Source organism: Astatotilapia calliptera, chromosome 23, assembly GCF_900246225.1.
Source record: "Astatotilapia calliptera chromosome 23, fAstCal1.2, whole genome shotgun sequence".
Classification (NCBI taxonomy): Eukaryota; Metazoa; Chordata; class Actinopteri; order Cichliformes; family Cichlidae; genus Astatotilapia; species Astatotilapia calliptera.
This window is the reverse complement of record NC_039323.1, coordinates 36633944-36653723: the sequence shown is the minus strand read 5'-3', so window position 1 is coordinate 36653723 and position 19780 is coordinate 36633944. Positions and strand designations below refer to the sequence as shown.

At 39.8% G+C, this 19780-nt stretch overlaps 1 protein-coding gene across 1 annotated transcript in view; it reads right to left on the bottom strand.

Moving 5' to 3' along the window:
* The window catches only part of LOC113016550 (FERM and PDZ domain-containing protein 4-like), a 91431-nt gene that overhangs the window by 40283 nt on the left and 31368 nt on the right, over positions 1–19780 (bottom strand). The gene's annotated exons all lie outside the window — the stretch shown is intronic.

Here is a 19780-nt window from a genome sequence, read left to right as displayed (position 1 = left end):
AGACTACTCCCTCTGCCGCAAACCAGGAGAAGTTTATGCCTGCCGGAGCATAGCTACGGTAAGAATTAGTCTTAGCGGCATTTCAGTGGCAAAATGCAGACTTGTATTTGATCGAACAGCTGATTCTCCAGTGCTTTCTGCACATTTAATGTTCCCGCTCTTGCTTTTCTCAAAAGTGACTGAGGCAAGCTGTTCAGTCACTATCTGACACACATTTTTAAAGCAGGTGAAATTGCATACTAGATGAGGACATCATCGCCGTACGAATCCAGCCAATCCATTCCCATATTGTGCTCTTGATGGGTTGAATACATCAGTCAGTCATATCATAGCGTGCTGTATATGAAACAGAAAACTGTCCTTTGACTCAAAGTGTATGCTGGCCTTAAATAAAGTCTAAAAGGGATGTTTCAGCTGTCTCCCGACAAATATTTCGCATTTTGCAGAGCTTAAAAAGATGAACAGCTGATTTTGGAGTTATCCTTAGAAGCAACAGATCCATTTCAACACTTTCCGGCTTTTGAGTTCCACTCCTCCCTATTCGGTTTCCTTCCACGGATTACGCTTAGATGCTTCTGTTTCTGCTGATCTTCAGTCATCTGGAAGAAAAACATATCCACTTTCCACTTTAGAATCCCAATCAGAAGCTCTTGCACCCAGAAGACACACTGGCCATGGCGTTAACGGCTGTGCAGATCTCCAGTGTGCAGCCAGACATTCATCTATTTGTCTTTGTGCTGCTGCTGGTGCTGCTGCTGCTGAGAGCAGCTTTGGTCCAACCTGAACTAAACTGCTGTGGCCTCGTCTCCTTTATCCCATAATCCCTCTCATCACAGAGAAAACAAATCCACGCTGTGTGTGTCTGCGAGTGTGAGCATGAGTGTTTCTGTGTGTGAGCATGTTCAGCTGTATATAACTATGTGAGGATGTGTGTGTGTGTGTGTGTGTGTGGAGGGGGGAAGTAAGAGGATTTTGGGAGACCGGCACCGCGTGTATGGAAACGCCGCTCCAGCTGAGAGCTGGAGTCACACGGCAGGAAGCAGGAAGAGGAAACTGAAAGTTCACCTGGACGCCATCGCTGCTTTACTTGCCACTTTTGGTCTTTTTGCAGAAAAGGGGAAAAAAAACCAAGAACTTTCCCTAAGTAGACAGGAATGTCGTACAATAAAACTAAAAAGATGAGCGAGTTATAAAATAAATGCTAGTGTTAGCATAAGAAGTTAAATGTGCTTAGAATGACAATGCTAGCATGCAACCCCTCAAAAGATAATGATTTAGCAATTGTAATTTGATTACTTAGTGTCAAACCTCTGGTAATACACAGTGGCCAAAGTACAGCCAAGACTTAAGGGGGTGCATGAGGAGTTTTAATGGCTCAAAAGCAGCATTAGCTTTACAAAAAGTGATATGTGTAAAAAAACAAACAAAAAAACCCCACTAGTATCATTTCTGTATTATCTGTCCTGTTGTATTAAACATGCCAAACATACATACTGTGAATGAGTACTTGCCCCATTTCTTATTCCTTGTAGTTTTGATATGTCATATCAAACATATTTTTAATATTTGTCAAAGATAACCTGAGTAGATACAAAATGCAGTTTCTTACTGCTGATTTCATTCATTTAATCCAAGCCTATCCAGGCCTGTGTGAAAAAGTAATTGCTCTCTAAACGTAATAACTGGTTATGCCGCGCTTTGGCAGGAGGAACTGCAATCAGGTGTTTGCTCTAACTGGCAATGAGTCTTTTACATCACCGTGGAGGAATTTTGGCTCCCTTTTCTTTAAAGTATTGTTTTAATTCAACCACACTGGAGCTTATTCTTTTTTAAAAATCATGAACAGCCTGTTTGAAGTCATGCTAAAGCGTCTCATTCAGATTTAAGTCTGTAATTTGATAGTCCACTCCAAAACCTTTATTTTATTGTTTGTTTACTTTTCATAAACCTTTCCAGACTGATCGATGTCAGTGACTTTGTTTCTCAGCTGTTTCTTTAGATAGTCGCTTGATGTGTTGCTTTTTGAGATCCTTTAGCTTATTTCTCTTTCATTCAACAGGGCCTGAGTGTAGCTGGTGAAACTGAACTTTGCTTCCCCAAAAAATTTGATTAATCACTGTAACATCGGACCCAAGAAACATAAGCTGGGCGAATATGGCGACAGCAGCACTTTTATTCAATACTGTGGTTTTGCATCGGGACACAGACACTCCCGCTCTCTCCCACTGCTGTCACATCCGCCCTCCTCTCCGACTGTCACTGCCAACATATCAAGAGTTGACAATCAGTGACAGATCCCCAGCACACCTGTTCACCCCGCCCCTGCGCCGCCCTGGGAGCTCACTGCATCACCCCTCTTCTGCAGCTGGCCAGAGACCACACCCACGCCACAATCACAAAGGGGACAATTGCTTTTTTATACAGGGTTAGGTGGGTTTGGATAGCTTTTGTCCCTTCTACTCCTCCTAATATTGAAATTTTGTCAACACTAGTGACACCTTTTCAGTAACTGTTACAGTAACTTACATTTTACGCTGTTACTTTACAACTAACTTTGTACGTATGGACAACATGGACAGTTATAAATGACCCTTGGGAATTTGGGTATTTTTTAACACATATTCTTAATGCCACAAAAGGGAAACTCTAACCCAAATGAACCGTTTTATAGCTAACCAAGCAGTTCATAGCACCTACAATTAACCTGGGGGTAAAAATGAAAATAAAACAATCACTAAGGAGGTGTCCAAGTGGGATTATACGTACTGTCAAATGCTGCTAAATGAGTCTTTCAGATCCTTCAAAGATGAAAAATGTCAACTTGCTGGGAAAGGTAAAGCCAGAGTTACTGAAATTAAGGACCATATATCTGTATAATATAAAAAACTTCATAGTTACTGTATATCAGACAGTTTTGTAGACATTTAGGTTTATAACCAAACTCTAACATGGAAAATAAAGCCAGCAATCTTATTCAGTCCAGCCTGGGTAACACCTGGACCATTACTGCTCTGCAGTGTTGGTCAAGTTACTTGAAAAAAGTAATCAGTAACTAATTACTGATTACTTCCCCAAAAAATTAATCCCGTTACTTTACTGATTACTTATTTTCAAAAGTAATTAATTACTTAGTTACTTAGTTACTTAGTTACTTTTTAAAAACACGATTTACAACCTGACGAGGTGATAAAGCGATAGATCTTTCAGCCCAATTCTACTTTTTCTACATAATCCATCATACAAAATGTAATCAAATAGAAAAGTATCTTTTTTTAACTTGTTTTATCAGTTTTAATCTTTTAACTTTATGCAATCAAGCAAAAATTTAATTATATGCACCATTCTCTGACTTGAATAAATTAGTTTAACATTTAAACCTATTTTCTACACATTCCAGCTCATAAAATAAAATATTTTTTGTGTTTACACTCACTCTTTCAAATAGATGCAAGTAAAACACAGCAGAAAATAAATAAAGTCAAAGACTCAGCGGTCCTGTTGCTCTATTTTCACCTGTAAAGCAGGACTGCGGTAGGCGGAGGTTTACCCTGGTGCAGGTGTGCCACGGTCAGTTGAAGAATCCGCGAGTTTCTCTGTGAGTTTCCCATTACGTCGTTGCGCACTCGGTGCTTGCTCGGAAGTTTAGGGGTTTTTTCGCTGTAAAAAGAAGTTTTCTTCCCACGCACGATGGACGCTAATGTTTTTGTCACTTTTTATGGAATCAAACTCAAACTAAGGTCAGTACTTCCACGTTTTAAACGCTCGCTCATACTCTCTCCCACAATCGATATGTGATCCATTGTTGGTCTGCACACAGCTGTTGTCACTAACGGCGCACTCGCTTATGTCACTGTCGTGAGACATTCTCGCAAAAAATCACGGTTTTAGTAACGCAGTAACGCAGCGTTCCTACGGGAAAGTAACGGTAATCTAATTACCGTTTTTGCAATAGTAATCCCTTACTTTACTCGTTACTCGAAAAAGTAATCAGATTACAGTAACGCGTTACAAGTAACGCGTTACTGCCCATCTCTGCTGCTCTGTATCAAAATCTGTCAAAATAATTTTTCAAAATGGAAAATTATAACCCTTTAATTCTATGTTCAATCACTAAATTACCATTCGTAACTTTGTTCGGCATCACAAGTGTTACAGCAGCATGTTTAAGATAACATTTTTATTATTAACCGCACTGAAATGTTTTCTATCCCTACATATGATTCAGGCTTCTTTATTGCTTCTCTCAATAATTCCTAATATTTCCAAAATGGAAGGTATTTCTTACTAAATAACGTCTGTGGAGAAACGTACAAACTTACATAAAAATTAACCCTGAAACCACACCATGTCTCTGTCTAATTGAAGTGGTAAAGCTTAGTTTGTGTACACAAGCCCCCACTCATTCCTGTTTCCTCCTTTGAAGAGTTTTACTTCAACCTGCGGTCAATCCAATATGCATTCAAAAGAGACAGCAGGGTCCTTTGTTCATAGGTTTGCCTTTGCTGAAAAGGACAGTGTATTGACTTCAAAAAGGTGTCTTTTATTTTAAATTGATCAACTCGTGTTTCTCTCCAAAACTTTATCCAAGGGATTGATTTCTCTCAGTCATTCACACCACTCCTCAAAGTCGTTTTACAAACTCCATCAAAGTCTTTCTCAGTCTTTCAAAAATGTGTACAGGCAAAAACTGTATTTAGCGAAAGAGTGTTAGCCACAACTGAGTGAAAAGATAACTTTCAGACTTTATCACAATAAGACCATTAAGCATGGATTAAAACGGTATTAAACTGTAACAATATTTTATTGATTAAATCATTTTAGGCTGATTAAAATGTTTATAAATGGACCACCTTTATGCTAGAGCTAAATGCTACAATTAGCTTGTTTTCTAGATATTCCATTTGAGAATCTCTTCAGAAATGTATCACTTTCTAAATTTTGTATTTACATCAAAATGGAAACAAATATTAGCTGTCTGAATGCATTTAGCTTTTCTGATAACCATGAGCTTTTTTGTTTTTGTTTTAAGTTTTGACTTTTTCAACACCCAATGAAAAATGTTACCTACAAAGGTTTTTGAAATCCATCATGTGGGAGATTATGAATATCATATTTGGTGACAAATTTAACCAATTTATCTTAAATAAATATTTTACCAAGAAGGTTAACCCACTTTTGATGCTAAAAATAACAACTTTTTTTTGTTTTTTTTACATATTAAGCTCCTGAATTTTATAACATCAGTAAAGTTTAAGGCAAATTATAAAGTTAGTTGCCTGTTAAAAAAATCACACTAGAAAGACAAAACCTACAGATTTTAACAGAGGAAAACAATATTTTTCATCTGCTGCCTAACGTTTAGATGACTGTGAGTTTTAACTTACATCAGTTTTATCTCAAGGTAATCTGTTAAAAACTAACATGAACAACCCATGATAACACATGAAGTGTTGCTAGCTAGATAACATGAATGCCATATTTAGCAGGAGTTCTACTGTATAGAATTACAGCTACCTTTTACTCTACTGATAACATATTTTACTATTAGAAAAAAAAGAATACATTTACATTTAAAATAACACTGAAAATGAAAATAAAACAGTGTGTTTTTTATGTATTAAAAACATCAGCCTACATATTGATATATATTAATATATCATTCAGTTTAAATTTTAACACTCTTGCTAAAATGAACATTGTATTTTTGTTCTAATAACTTGTGCTGTTAGTAAATATATATGTTACTTTTATCAATGACTAATATAGTTCACGTCATCTGTGAGTTACGAAAAAATTAAAAAAATATTAAAAGTGCCCCCACTCTTCTGTACTTAAAAGGACTTTACATAGAATATTTCTTAATTAGTTGTTTGTAATTTGGCATTAAGTAATCGACACATGATTATGGTGGTATTTTTGAGTGCATTAGAATCCCCTTGCTTTCTTCCTGTAGTTAATCTCTGCTGCCAGTGATTTGTTATGGCCGGTCTTTCATTGACTCTCATTAAAGATATCGATCCTCTCAGTCTTTACATTAGCCTGTTTTAAACACTAAGAACAAAGAGTGATTTATTAGACTCAGTCTATATCCTCGTACATATACAAAGGCACAGTATCAGTTTGTGGGACCTTATTACACCTGTATATATTTGCAGACATGGTGAATAAATGTCTGTGCTTGCAAAGTAACAAAGACTGCGGTTGGTCAGATTGCTTTTTGCTGTATCATATGTCAAACCCCCACGGAAAACGGTAGAGCCAGCTGGCACGGACTTTGCTCCTCGGCCACATGCTCCAGTCAGCAATAACGCACAGCCCCAAACACTGTGCTCAACAAATGTTTCATTTCTTATGTCCTGCAGCGATTATTTGGGCTGTTACTGTCCAGTAAAATAATCCTTAAGGGTCAGACAGCACGTATGCCTTATATACAGTAGTCTATCAGATTGGATTAAAATGCTTCTTTTTTTTCTCCAGTATGATTGTTGAAGAGTTCGTATAATATCGTGCAAATCAAAAATCACTAGAAAATAGCTTGAATGATTATTGACTATTGGAATCTGTGATACTGGTAACCTGAAACTGAAGGCTTAGGCTTGGGGTTAGAGTCGAGCTAGTCTAAGAAATTTATGACATTCAATATTGTGTCAAAGTTTTAGACGCTTCAAAGGTTTTGATTCTTATCCATCAAGCAATGCTATGATAGAGCTCTCTGGTCAGCATCAAATTCATCCAGCATCATGACAGCAACCCCAAACAATCAGTCATAAAAAACCATTTCAGCGACAAAAAGAACAAGAAATTCTACAACAGATGGTATGGCCCCCACACAGCTCTGATCTTAACATCCTGAAGGCAGTCTGGGATTATATGAAGAGAAACAGCTAAGACCAGCTAAGTCCACAGAATCGTAAGACATTTAAAGGCATTACTTTAAGATCAGAGATCAGCCATACTGTTATTTTCTTTTCTTTTTTGTCCTCTTCGATTCTCAATTACGTTATGCTTATGTGCCGTGTCTAAGCGGGTTCTCTGCTATTCGCTCTTACCTTATATGTCTGCTTTGAACCACTAAACCCTGACATTATCGGTCTCTATGTGACACTCTTTGAAGGAAAATGGGGTACAAAGAAGGGTCTGAGTCACTGAGCCATTTCTGCATTGGCCTTTACTGACACACAGTTTCAGCTCTGACTTCGAATCAGCAGAATTATGATTCAAACAAGATGCTGTAACATTTCAATGATCCAGCCTCAAGAATGAGGCCATTTGAAGGACCGTCTCTGCCAGTGGCCTGTCTACTTATTACTGCATGGAGTGAAAATAATTTTGTTTGACCTCCCTTTTTTGAATAGACTATAGACACACAACACGCACAACCACAAGGGGAGATATTACATTTTCAAATCCCCTCAAGATCTTTAGGCAGACTGAGTGAAACTGCACAAAGGCAAAGCTCTCCCAAGATGCTTTAGCCTACATTATAACAATACTTACTGCAGTCAGTAGGGTAAAATCCACCTCCCCCATCTTGAGTGGCCTTGCCAGTTCCCACCACTTTACACTCTATAGAACAACTAGGGTAATTTCAGATCAAGCACACTTCTGTGGGAGACTTGTTTTCTTTCTTTTACAAGCTAAGTAGGATGCATCTCAGAATACAAGGATTTGCAGGTCAAGTGGTTGGGAGGAGCTTTGTGAGTTCCCTTCATCTTCAGTTCCCTCACGTTATAACATGCCAGTCGAGTCTTCAATAAAAATTGTTCGTCACAATCTATCTTTCATAGACAGAGAATTATTAAAGTGATTTAGGAAAAAATCTGGTCGTAGGTATTTCACCTGAATGGACTTGAGATGGCATGCAAAGAGAATGTATTTTTACTTTCTGTGATTTCACACTACCAAACACGCAAAGGCTCCTTTGCAAAAGCTTCACAATTAGCCTGAAGTAACGGTGTGCATGTTTCGAGAACACCTTCTTTTAACTCAGCAGGAGGCTCCATTAACAACACCCTGGCTCTGGTTTAGAGGTCCCGCAGAAAAGCACGGGATGAAGGCTGGCTGTCTTTCTTCTGGTTTAAAGTTTCAGAAATAAAGAGGAGTGCGGGAAGCAGACTTAAATCCCATACAGACTGTGATAACAGCTTGTGGGTTCGTTGCGTTTTACACTGTGCAAGCAAGCACCGTGTAATAAAATCTTGGTCACAATCTGTGCCGTGTTGTGCTATAAATTTTGGAGCGTGTCAGATTGTGTGATGGATGCCTGGGAAATTGGAGCTTGACAGCATCACTTAGAAAAATTGCAAACAGAGACGTATCATAATATCATCATCCTAAATCATCCTTTGGCTCAGTAGTCTATCAAAAGGGAACTTTTAACCATCGCAGCTACATTACTATATGTATTCACATACAGTAGCTTGCAAAAGTATACACGTGAGAAGTGGAACAAAAATCATACATGATTCCAAACAAATAAATAACTGCAAAGTGGGGTGTGCATAATTATTCAGCCCCCTTTGGTCTGAGTGCAGTCAGTTGCCCATAGACGTTGCCTGATGAGTGTTATAGACTAAATAGAGTGCACCTGTGTGTAATCTAATATCAGTAGAAATACAGCTGCTCTGTGACGGCCTCAGAGGTTGTCTAAGAGAATATTGGGAGCAACAACATCATGAAGTCCAAAGAACACACCAGACAGGTCAGGGATAAAGTTATTGAGACATTTAAAGCAGGCTTAGGCTGCAAAAAGATTTCCCAAGCCTTGAACATCCCACGGAGCACTGTTCAAGCGATCATTCAGAAATGGAAGGAGTATGGCACAACCTTAAACCTACCAAGACAAGGCCGTCCACCTAAACTCACAGGCCGAACAAGGAGAGCGCTGATCAGAAATGCAGCCAAGAGGCCCATGGTGACTCTGGCCGAGCTGCAGAGTTCTACAGCTCATCACTCTGAACACACCATCGCCACTGTCAAATATGGTGGTGGCAGCATCATGCTCTGGGGGGGCTTCTCTTCAGCAGGGACAGGAAGCTGGTCAGAGTTAATGGGACGATGGATGGAGCTAAATACAGGGCAATCTTGGAAGAAAACCTCTTCAAGTCTGCAAAAGACTTGAGACTGGGGCGGAGGTTCACCTTCCAGCAGGACAACGACCCTAAACATAAAGCCAGGGCAACAATGGGATGGTTTAAAACAAAACATATCCATGTGTTAGAATGGCCCAGTCAAAGTCCAGATCTAAATCCAATCGAGGATCTGTGGCAAGATCTGAAAACTGCTGTTCATCTAATCTGACTGAGCTGGAGCTGTTTTGCAAAGAAGAATGGGCAAGAATTTCAGTCGCTAGATGTGCAAAGCTGGTAGAGACAGACCCTAAAAGACTGGCAGCTGTAATTGCAGCAAAAGGTGGTTCTACAAAGTATTGACTCAGGGGGCTGAATAATTATGCACACCCCACTTTGCAGTTATTTATTTGTAAAAAATGTTTGGAATCATGTATGATTTTCGTTCCACTTCTGTACACCACTTTGTGTTGGTATTTCATGTGGAATTCCAATAAAACTGATTCATGTTTGTGGCTGTAATGTGACAAAATGTGGAAAAGTTCAAGGGGGCCGAATACTTTTGCAAGCCACTGTATAAGCTGTGTATCGGTGCTCATTTTGGTTGATCTGTCTGTTTTTAATGTCAATCAGCATTAATCAAACTGTTCAACTGTTAATGGAACAGCAACTCAAACAAACACTCATCACAACCAGTGTATGCAGAAGAGCATCTCTAAATGTATAACATGTCAGAAGAGCACACAGCCAGAACTGACCATATTTGGATAAGACGGTGGCGTGCCAAGTTATCAGTTAACGTTAGCAAGCTAGGTTAGTACGGTGAATCAATAGTGTATGATTACATCTCAGAGACATAGATACCTGCTAATTAGTACTAAGCAACATACTATACTAATAAAATGGTAGAATTTCTCTCACTTCTTGGATGGTCTGTTTGTAGAATTAGCAGGCATAAACACAGAAAAAGGTCCAGGTCAGTGATTTGAATTAGCTGTGAGTAATCACTCCCTGTTTCTGCTCCCACTTGTTGTTCCATTAGTTAGGTCTACTTTTAAGCCTTAAACCATCTAAATGAGGTAGTTGTCATGAAATTCACCCCCCATACTTTTGTTCTAAACAGATGAAATAGCTACAGAGATGACAATCAGGCAGTAACCATGTAACTTGAATTTAGAAAATGTGTATTTCAACATAGGAGCATATGAGGATTGAGTGGCTTTTGAAGGCAGCCTCAAGTGGCCATTTGAGGAACCACAGGTAACATTTTATCCCCGATAGCTGTACCCTCGTTCGTTGCATTATATCATATCTACCTTTAGTGCAAAGCAGAAAAATTAACCTCCTGATCTAAGATGCTATTGCACAATATACAGTGTAAGTCTGGTGAGAGCTGCCAGTCTCATCAAAGATGATGTGTTTGCACGAGGGCTGCAAACACATCATCTCATAAAATTCCGCATTCGTCGATGTGGAATTTTATTGTCGGCACGTCACGTAAATGTGTTTTTGTAAACTGCAACAGACTACAGGAAGTTATGTTGGCAGCAATGCCTATATGGTCTACCAAGACTGCACTCTCGCTACATTCTGCTACTAACGAAGCAGAGTGTAGCGAGAACGGCAAAACAGAAGAATGGAAAAATATGGAAATGAAGATTTGAAAAACTGTTAAAAGCATTCCTCACAAAACAAACAAAGTTAAATGCAGACTGTGTAAGGCGAAGCTTTCCTTCCACGACAGCACTACTGCAGTGCATGAGTATTTAAATGCCGGCACCCTGGAGCTGTGACGTCCATTACAACCATTAAAGAGGAGTAGCTACACTGCTTCCTAGGTGTTTTTTTCCTCGCATTAATATTAGTGTTTATTCTGAATAGTAAACCTCTGCCACTTAACATTAGGTAGTTGATTAGTAACAGTCTTCTCTAATTTTGTTTTGTTCTGTTTTACTAGTGTTAACAATGAGCGTATAGATGAGTTTGACCTGCTCATGAACCTCTCAAAGGGCTGAAGTCATGACAGAGAGCATCTTTACCATGGCTACCAGCTGCTGGGATCATCATCCAAAAAATAAGAGCAAGCCTCACTCCAGAGCATGTCCACTGCAATCTTGGATTCATGAACTGAACCGTATTACCTAATATTTTGACTTGTTTCATTTTTATCCTGACAGTCCCATTGAATAAAGTTAAAAATGCATTTGCTTATTTTCAAATTCCCGGGTTATTATTTTCATTTGGTGTGGGATGAGGTAACAGGGTGATATTCACAGGTGGGCAGGCTGGAGCCTAGAACAGGAAGTTTGCCCACAGGAAGCGGAGATGAGAGTTATTGAAATAATAGTTGACCAATCGACTAATCGAAGAAAAATTAGGCAGATTAGACCACTATCAAAATAATCGTTAGCTGCAGTCACGCTTTGCACACTGCAGTCAAGTTAACATCTCATCTAAATTAACTGGATTTGCACTACTGTCAGTAAAACAGGAGCGTCCATTGATCTGGCATCGATCTGTCACTTGAAATTTCTTAATTGGCTTGCTAATATGGCTTCTCCCTCTTCCTGATTGTACTCATTAAAACTCTGAGTTTGCACAGTCTCGGGTCCTAACCAGATAACTCCAGCTCCTGAATGTCCTCCCGCGCCGTCCTCACCCCCCTCTCCTCTCTCATTCCATTTGCTGCCTTTCCCCTCATCTCTCCTACTTATTCGGTCTTCCCGCTGTTCATAAATGAAACATTGATGAACGCTGTTAAAAGTTGCCCTAGAAGTGCTCTCACTTTATACAGCTTTACTATCTGAACACGACATGCTTCGGCTCTCAGCGCATTTTCCACACACGTGCGCACACAAATGCCTTCTTTTTGTGTGAGCCGTTGAATATTAAATCTCCATTCAGAAAGCTCCCCCAGTATCTTTCAGAGTTTGCTTAAACAAGCATAACAGAAATAAAAAAAAAAAAAAAACAAAGCACACAGACACACAAAACACTGCAAGAGTTTCACAAAGTTGCTAATTTGCAGCAAAGGCTTTGGAAACTCATAGAAGTTACACATATGCAAATTCAATGAATGCAGGAAGAAGTATTTTATTGACTCATCAACTCCACGGTTAATGAATTAATACATCCAGATGATCCCTGCTTACCTTCCAACCAACAACTTTACAACCATCCAACATCACAACCTCCCAATCATGCTTATCATCTATCCCCAGATAAACTGTAGCCTGACCATGTTTTTGTGCATCTCGCTTAGAACAGCCCAACCTGGCCTAGACCTGTCACCTTTACACGTTGGTTGCTACTACCTTTCATACCAGTGTCTGGAACAGGAAGCTGCTGTCACAATTTGCAGTTACACAAACAAATAAGCTATAATATGACTGTTTTGCTGTTTGTGAGCAACAACACCAGAGCTACATAAATCACCGAAAAATAATCTGCAGCAATTTTCAGTGGACTGGAAGAGGCTGGTGTTAAAGCCATTTATCAAAATGTTTTTTTCTCTAACAATAAGGTGATTTATTTCGTTTTGACCATGTCCTCTCAGGCTGCCATGACTCTAAACGACCAGATACAATCATTTGTATTTCCCCGTCAGCCAACCAAGCTGCTCGGTCTGTAGCCTAGCGGCACTAACTGCCGAAGCAGTGAGTCACTGCTCTTCTGCTGTTTTATGGTTGCGGGTGACCATTGGATTTCGGGTGCCATGCCGTGCCGCAGTGGTGCACAATAAAGCCATCCCTCTGCAAACAAATTGTCCCCGCCGATCATAATAAATGCTGAACTTTACTTGCAGTTATCAGTTTGATTCGCATCATTCTGTCCTTCGGAGATGAAACCGGGCTCGTTACAAACCCTCATTAGTCTCACTGATGTGGAAACATGCCAACAGCCTGTGATGATGGAATCAATTAATAGCTCGCCATAAAAAAATGCTACTCCAAACAAAGACATCAAAGCAGGCAGGCGGGGGAGCTGCTCCTATTCAGGCTTGCCACTCAGACAACTTCAGGACCAGGGACAGCTCCCGTCTTATTCCACGGCGCCTACAGAATGTGAATGCTCGCCGTTCAAGTCGATGCACATACGCGTTGTATAAGCAGACAGAGATGTCAGGGTTATGTCAATATGTACACAGTCAGCTGCATCAATCACAGCTGTCCAGCCCGGTGAAACCTCGGGGCACTGCAGCCTCATTTAACAATGAAGCTTGTGCTGGAAAGCAGGCCACGGGTATCACCTCAGACAGCGTGACAGCAGCCTCAACAAATGCCACATTGGGTAAACTCTTTTTAAGGGCTTCACGGCTATTTGTTTGCTCATTCTTTATCTTTTCTGCGTCTTTGCAGCTTTAGTCAAAGCGAGGACGCCCCGTCCTCTCCCTGTGTAAAGATTAACTGCAATAAAAAACACGCATTTATACACAGATCTCTGCTCAGGGACTGCCTTTAACTGCACTGCCAAATGTCATTTTACAGCATTTGGCAAGCGTCAGTTTGTGGAAATGTCACATTTCTACAAGGGAGTGTCCAGTTATAAGACATGAGGAGATCACTAATGAAAGCTCAAGATCCCAGTGAGGGAGTTAAGATGGAAAGCATATGGTGGGTGAACACCCATGTGCACTTTTTAGTTACTCATATCTAGGAGGATGCCTTACTAGCATCGTCCTAGATATGAGTATCAAACGTAAGGTCCTTAAATGACCTGGCAAAGTCTGGCCCACTGGACAGTTTTCGAAAATGTGAAGGAGGGCATAGATTTTTTAGACTTTTAACTATATTTTCACAAGTTTTGCAGCTTTTCCTGCTGATAAAGACCTCACTCATTGTCATTAATACTATACCAAAGTAGTTGATGATGAATAAACAAGGAAGGTGGAGTTCTGCTGGTCGTTCAGCCCACTTAAGATCAAAGTGGGCTGTATGTGGCCCATGCTGTAAAATGGGTTTGTCATCCTGCCCTAACAGTTCTCTGATGACAGAGTCACACTCAGGACAACAGTGGTTGAAGACCACAGCATGATCACAGTAATTATTGAAATTGAAACATTGTTTCCAGTGAGATGATTGTTTTGAAAAATGGGGACCAAGTCTGCAACCACTCACAGTCAGTTGCCATCTTCAACTGTTGGTTGAAGATGGCAGTTGGTGTGCCAACTGTAGTGATAAAATGAGAACAACTCAGAGCCATCAGTCTGCTGAAAGTTGGCAATCTGTGGTAATACAGCAATGAGCTATAATGAATACTTGAGAATCACAAATCAGTTGCTGTCTTATTAAACAGAAGTAAGATAAGACAGGACGTAAAGCTTTAGTTTCTAAAAAGGGGCTGAAAGCTCACCTGGGCTTTTCTTTACGTTTTAACAAAACATGCCCTATAATGTTCCCCCTCAGGGTCCCATGAGAATTTTTATATTTTTGCGTTGTGTTAATGATTCTTTTATTGGATTTTAATGCGTCTACTCCATGTACAACACTTACACAGGAAGTGCTGTAAATAAAACATGAAGTTTGCTTGGTTTTAACATGCCAACCCCATACCTGTGTAAATATACATTTTGAATTCTTGCGAAGTAATATAAATGTAAAAGGGCATCTGCACTATGGGCTCTGTGTAAGCCAAAGCTTGATGAGCTAACAGGGTCATCTTAGTGTGTTGAAAATGGGAGCTGAAACAAAGATCAATAGGCAGCATGACTCCTACAGCTCAACAGGAGGTCTTCCTTCTCTCACCCCAACCGGTCGCAGCAGATGGCCGCCCCTCCCTGAGCCTGGTTCTGCCGGAGGTTTCTTCCTGTTAAAAGGGAGTTTTTCCTTCCCACTGTTGCCAAAGTGCTTGCTCATAGGGGGTCATATGATTGTTGGGTTTTTCTCTGTATCTATGAAGCGCCTTGAGGCGACTTATGTTGTGATTTGGCGCTATATAAATAAAATTGAATTGAATTGAATTGAATGCCTGTTTAGCAACAAGTATAGCTTTAGATCATATATTACCTCAAATGTTCCGATATAGATGGTTCCCCTTTATTCATTAACCACTCATTCTGGACCAAATAAAGTCAGTAGTCAATAAGTAAAACTGTGATTAGGAAAGACTTATTACTGTTCTTCAGTAATAAGTCTGAAGAACAAAAACAGAGCAACTACAAGGACAACAGAGAACAAGTGTAATGCCTTAAGTTGTTTCTGGACAAGATAACGGTGATGCTTGTTCTTGTGTCTACACTGTGTCAAAGTGTGGCACGCAGATAGCGTCCTCTGTATCAGCAGCAGACCCAAAACACTTTACAGCGTCGCTTTTCAACCTTTGCGGCACAGCGGTGCGTCTCTGTTGGACAACAGAGTCCACAACACAACACTTCATTGATTCTCTAAATGTCACGTAGAGCTCTGTGGAATCAAGGGGCAGAAAATACAAAAGGGTAGCAGAGCAAGTTAGAAATGATAGTTTTTAACATGATATTTCTGCCGTTGGTGGATCAATGATTTCTGCATTTGGCCGAAACACCCTCTGGAGTATCACTTGAACTCACCGAGGGCAAAACTAGGATGATTACAGAGATTTTATTCCACATCACAAAGCGCCGGTGTTGTCTGAAGTTAGAATAATTGCCAAAGCCTTAATTTAACTTTAATTGCTTTAACTTTACTGTATGTGTTGAGCTAGAAGAGAAAACCAAAACCTGTAATGAGATTCAGCATTTTGATGGCAGTTTGCACCCTTATGGCTGCCGAACCAAGAGTAAGAAGATGCTTAAACACTGGGGCAGAGGTAATTATACTCACCAGTCAGCTTATTTTCACACTTTGTGACAACCAAAGCCCTTGAAATGTTTTATAAGCCTTAGTATATCAATGTTATTCGGTTTTTGAGACTTCTAGATGACCAGTCTGATTCCTCCCAGATTGGACAATATATTTTTAAGCAAAAAATTTGTAAATATGATACAATTTAAAACTCATATATAAAAATACATTTTTAATGTTTCTTTTTGCTATGGCAGAAGGTTCAAGAAATACTCCACATTTAAAACAATTGAATATTCTGGAAATTAAAAGTCAAGTGAAACTGGTTTGCTCTTAGATTCTCAGAAAACCACACGTATGAAATAATTATGTACGTTTCTGTAATTGTAATAACTGCATCATTTCTGTAAGTATGCATTTCCTAAAATTGGTTTTAATCATTTGTATTTGTTCTAGATCTTCTTAAAATCCATTCCGCCCTGTGTCAGAGCTCTTTATGCTCTTAACTGAGGCCATGCCTGTGGGGAGTTTCACTATCACTATGTTTCTGGTTGGTTGGCGGCTCTCGCGTGATGCAAAGCCTCGACTACTCTCCGTCTATTTGGTTCAAGTCAATTGGAAAGGTTAGAGGGAGAGCGAGCGAGGGAGCGTGTGTGAAAAGAATCCATAGCTGCAGAATGTGCAAATGTACGGCGCTAAATACGATCGAGCAAAGCCGTTCGTCACCGGGTGCATTCAGTCCACGTCAAAACACACGCGGGCTGCAAAACATTATATCTGACTGGAACATCTGCACCCAACAATGAAGCATAATTCCACAGGCTAAAAATACCCTCGAACGCTCCCTAAATAAGATTACTCGGGAGAATGGGGATCATTAGGATGAATAAGGAACACTTATGGTCATGTCTCGCTTCTTGAATCATAATTTCCGAAAGAAAATCTCTCTCCACTCTCGGATTGTATTTACACAAAAAAAAGGCACAAAAAAACCCCCAGACAGAGACAGAAAATAAAAACTGCAATCAAGTAGTTTATGCCGTTGATAATAACGTAACGGATGAATCCCATCACAGTGATGAAGCCACAAGTGCTCCCATCAAAAATCTTTTCTTAACAAAAATGGCAAAAATGCAACAAGTTTTTACAGACAAAAGAGTTGCTCCCCTATATTTATGATCTAATGCTAAACTATGTTGAAAGAATTCTAACTCCACATATTGAGAATCTGCTGTGTAATGAGGTGCAGTGAGCTTTCATTCTTCTCTTAAATCCAGATGCTGTTGGAGTGTTACATGCTTTTCTGGTCAACTGGGAACACAATGCCCAGAAAACCATGCGCTTATTATTGTGCCAGGTGGAACAAAGGACCTGGAGAACATGACTGTCTGATGAAACGGCAACTTATATATTTCACACATGACGACATGTCAAGTCACAAATGACGATAAAGCTACTTGATCTCTGTTTAACTCATTTCCAGTCTCCAGCGTGTACCTGACTATTTTCAGAGGACTGTTTTTTCTTTGTAATGTCTGACCTACAAATCACTCAAGCATAAAAAGCCACCTAACTAAAGGGATGAACCAGTGTTGTGGTTACACACAGCAGGTGACTTAGCAATGAACCAATTTTAAATTGTATCTTTAGGCACTTTGTTACTATCAGCCTGTCACAGAACAGATGTTTCCCCATTTCTAATTGATGCCAAAGACAGCCTAGTTTGACAGGTGAGTCCCAGAGAGCTACTAGCCGAAAACTTGGCATATCTCGGCACTGTGTGCAGTGTGTCCTTAAATAAATTTGAGGGCACTGAACAAATGAGAGACAAAAGAAGAAGTGACAGGCCTAAAAGCTATCTACAGCAGATGAGCAGTACCTGAAAGTCCTTTCCTTAAGAAATAGGAAATAATCCAGCAAAGATTTGACACAGGATCTGTGTCACATGTGACCTTTCAGTTGATCCATCTACTGTTTATACTTCATCAGTAATGTCTCAGTGGAAGGGTGGCTGTCATGAAGCCATTCTTGAGAAAGGAAACACATTTTGGGGCCGCATTTCAGCCAGTAGTGCTTGGGATCTTATGAAAATGGATGGAATAATGAACACAGAAAAGTACCATCAGATATTGATCCAGCATCTAGCAATTTTTCTGTCTGAAAATAATCTTAAAATGTATTAAAGCATACCTGGATAGAAAAAAACACTATCAGTCATGGATTGGGCTCCCAAGAGCTTGGGCGTCAACATTATTGCAGCGGTGTGGAATCATCTTGAGAGAGAACGCCAGCCAACATCTAAAAAAGAGCTTTAAATGTCCTCAAGAAGCCTGGACAACTATTTCTGATGACTACAGAAACTGTGTGCGTATTTTATAATGTATATGCAGAAGTCATAGAAGTGTAAGCAACAAAAAATACAATAAACTCAGTAATATCAGTTTGCGCCTCGAGGCAACTGTTGTTGTGATTTGGTTTCTATATAAATAAAACTGAATTGAAGCACCAGTCTGGTCTTATGTGGAATCATTTTTCATAACAGTTGCCATTTGTGATAGTTGACCCATAAAAAGGGGTAAAAGAGGGTCTGTAATACCTTATAACACCACAGATTTTGATTGAGTGCCTTGCTAGGAGTTTGCTTTGCGGTTTGTTTCGGGTTTCACGTGTCAGCTGTTCTGAACCCAACATTATGGAGTTTTCCTCGGCTTCCAGTTTGTTGCAGGGACACGTGAAAAAATTTAACTCCACAGTAACTTTGATACATTTTCAACCAGCCTCGCACTGACACGATTAAAATGTTTGGTTCGGTTTTTCAATTTACCTGAAATTCAATTAGTCAATTCATTTAAAGCTAATTAGGGGAAATAATAGCGGTGCTCAGTCAGTAGGGAAAGGACTGTGTGTTTATACCATCACACGTGGCTGTGTGATGTGAGGGCTCATGTGTGCGAACTGTACGGCAGGCTTACAGTACATTTAGTGTGTGTGTGTGTGTGTGTGTGTGTGTGTGTGTGTGTGTGTGTGTGTGTGTGTGTGTGTGTGTGTGTGTGTGTGACCATGCTGCTCTGAGAGTACACATTGGCACTTATGTATTATGTGTCAGTATTTGGAGCAGAACTAATGCTTCCACTAGCCTCTTTTTTGAAAACACACGTATTAGCAAACAAACAACTGGCTGAACTCAGGGTTTGGTTTATCTTTAGCTTCTGTTTTACTCACTGACTGTAACAGGATTTTTTAAAATTCCATTTAACCTTCACTGAATCGGATTCTTTGACTAAATGAATTAGCAGATGAACGAATTGAGTCAAATTACAGTATGTGACACTGACGTAGGAAACCCCTCATCATAATAGGAAACGACACGCTCAATGCAAGTGCATAACAAGTTTATGTAACTTCATAAAAACATTTCCCCACTTGTACATTTGACGTTAAAGATAAACGACAAGCACTCGTCAAGTGCACATTTTGCTGTCATGTTTGATTTATTTGTTTCCCGGTGCTTGACTGAGACAGGAATTTGAAAACATGCAACATACAAGATGTTTTGCACTTTGCTTTTCCTGCTAGGGCCTCAGAATCGCTCAGTGCACGGAGTAAAACCAAAGCCAAAGTGATGAATTATTAACCGTCCGCTCGGAAAAAAGGATGTGTTGTTCTACTTTTTAAAAATGTATTTGCAAAAAGAGAATTTATGGAAAAAGAACAGAAAGATAAGTTATTAAGATTGTGAAAACTGTGTTGTGTGCTGGTGTATATCTGTGTGTCTGAGGTGGGATTATTTGTTGTTTTGAGTTGACGTATCTGCCTGAGCGAAGCGGCGTGGAGAGAAATCAGCTGCCAGGATGGAGATCAGGTGGGAGATTGTCCTTTAGAGCTGACGAGAGCTATGTGTACGGCCTGTAAACATATCAGGGCGGTAGCTTATAGATAACTTTGTTCTGTCTT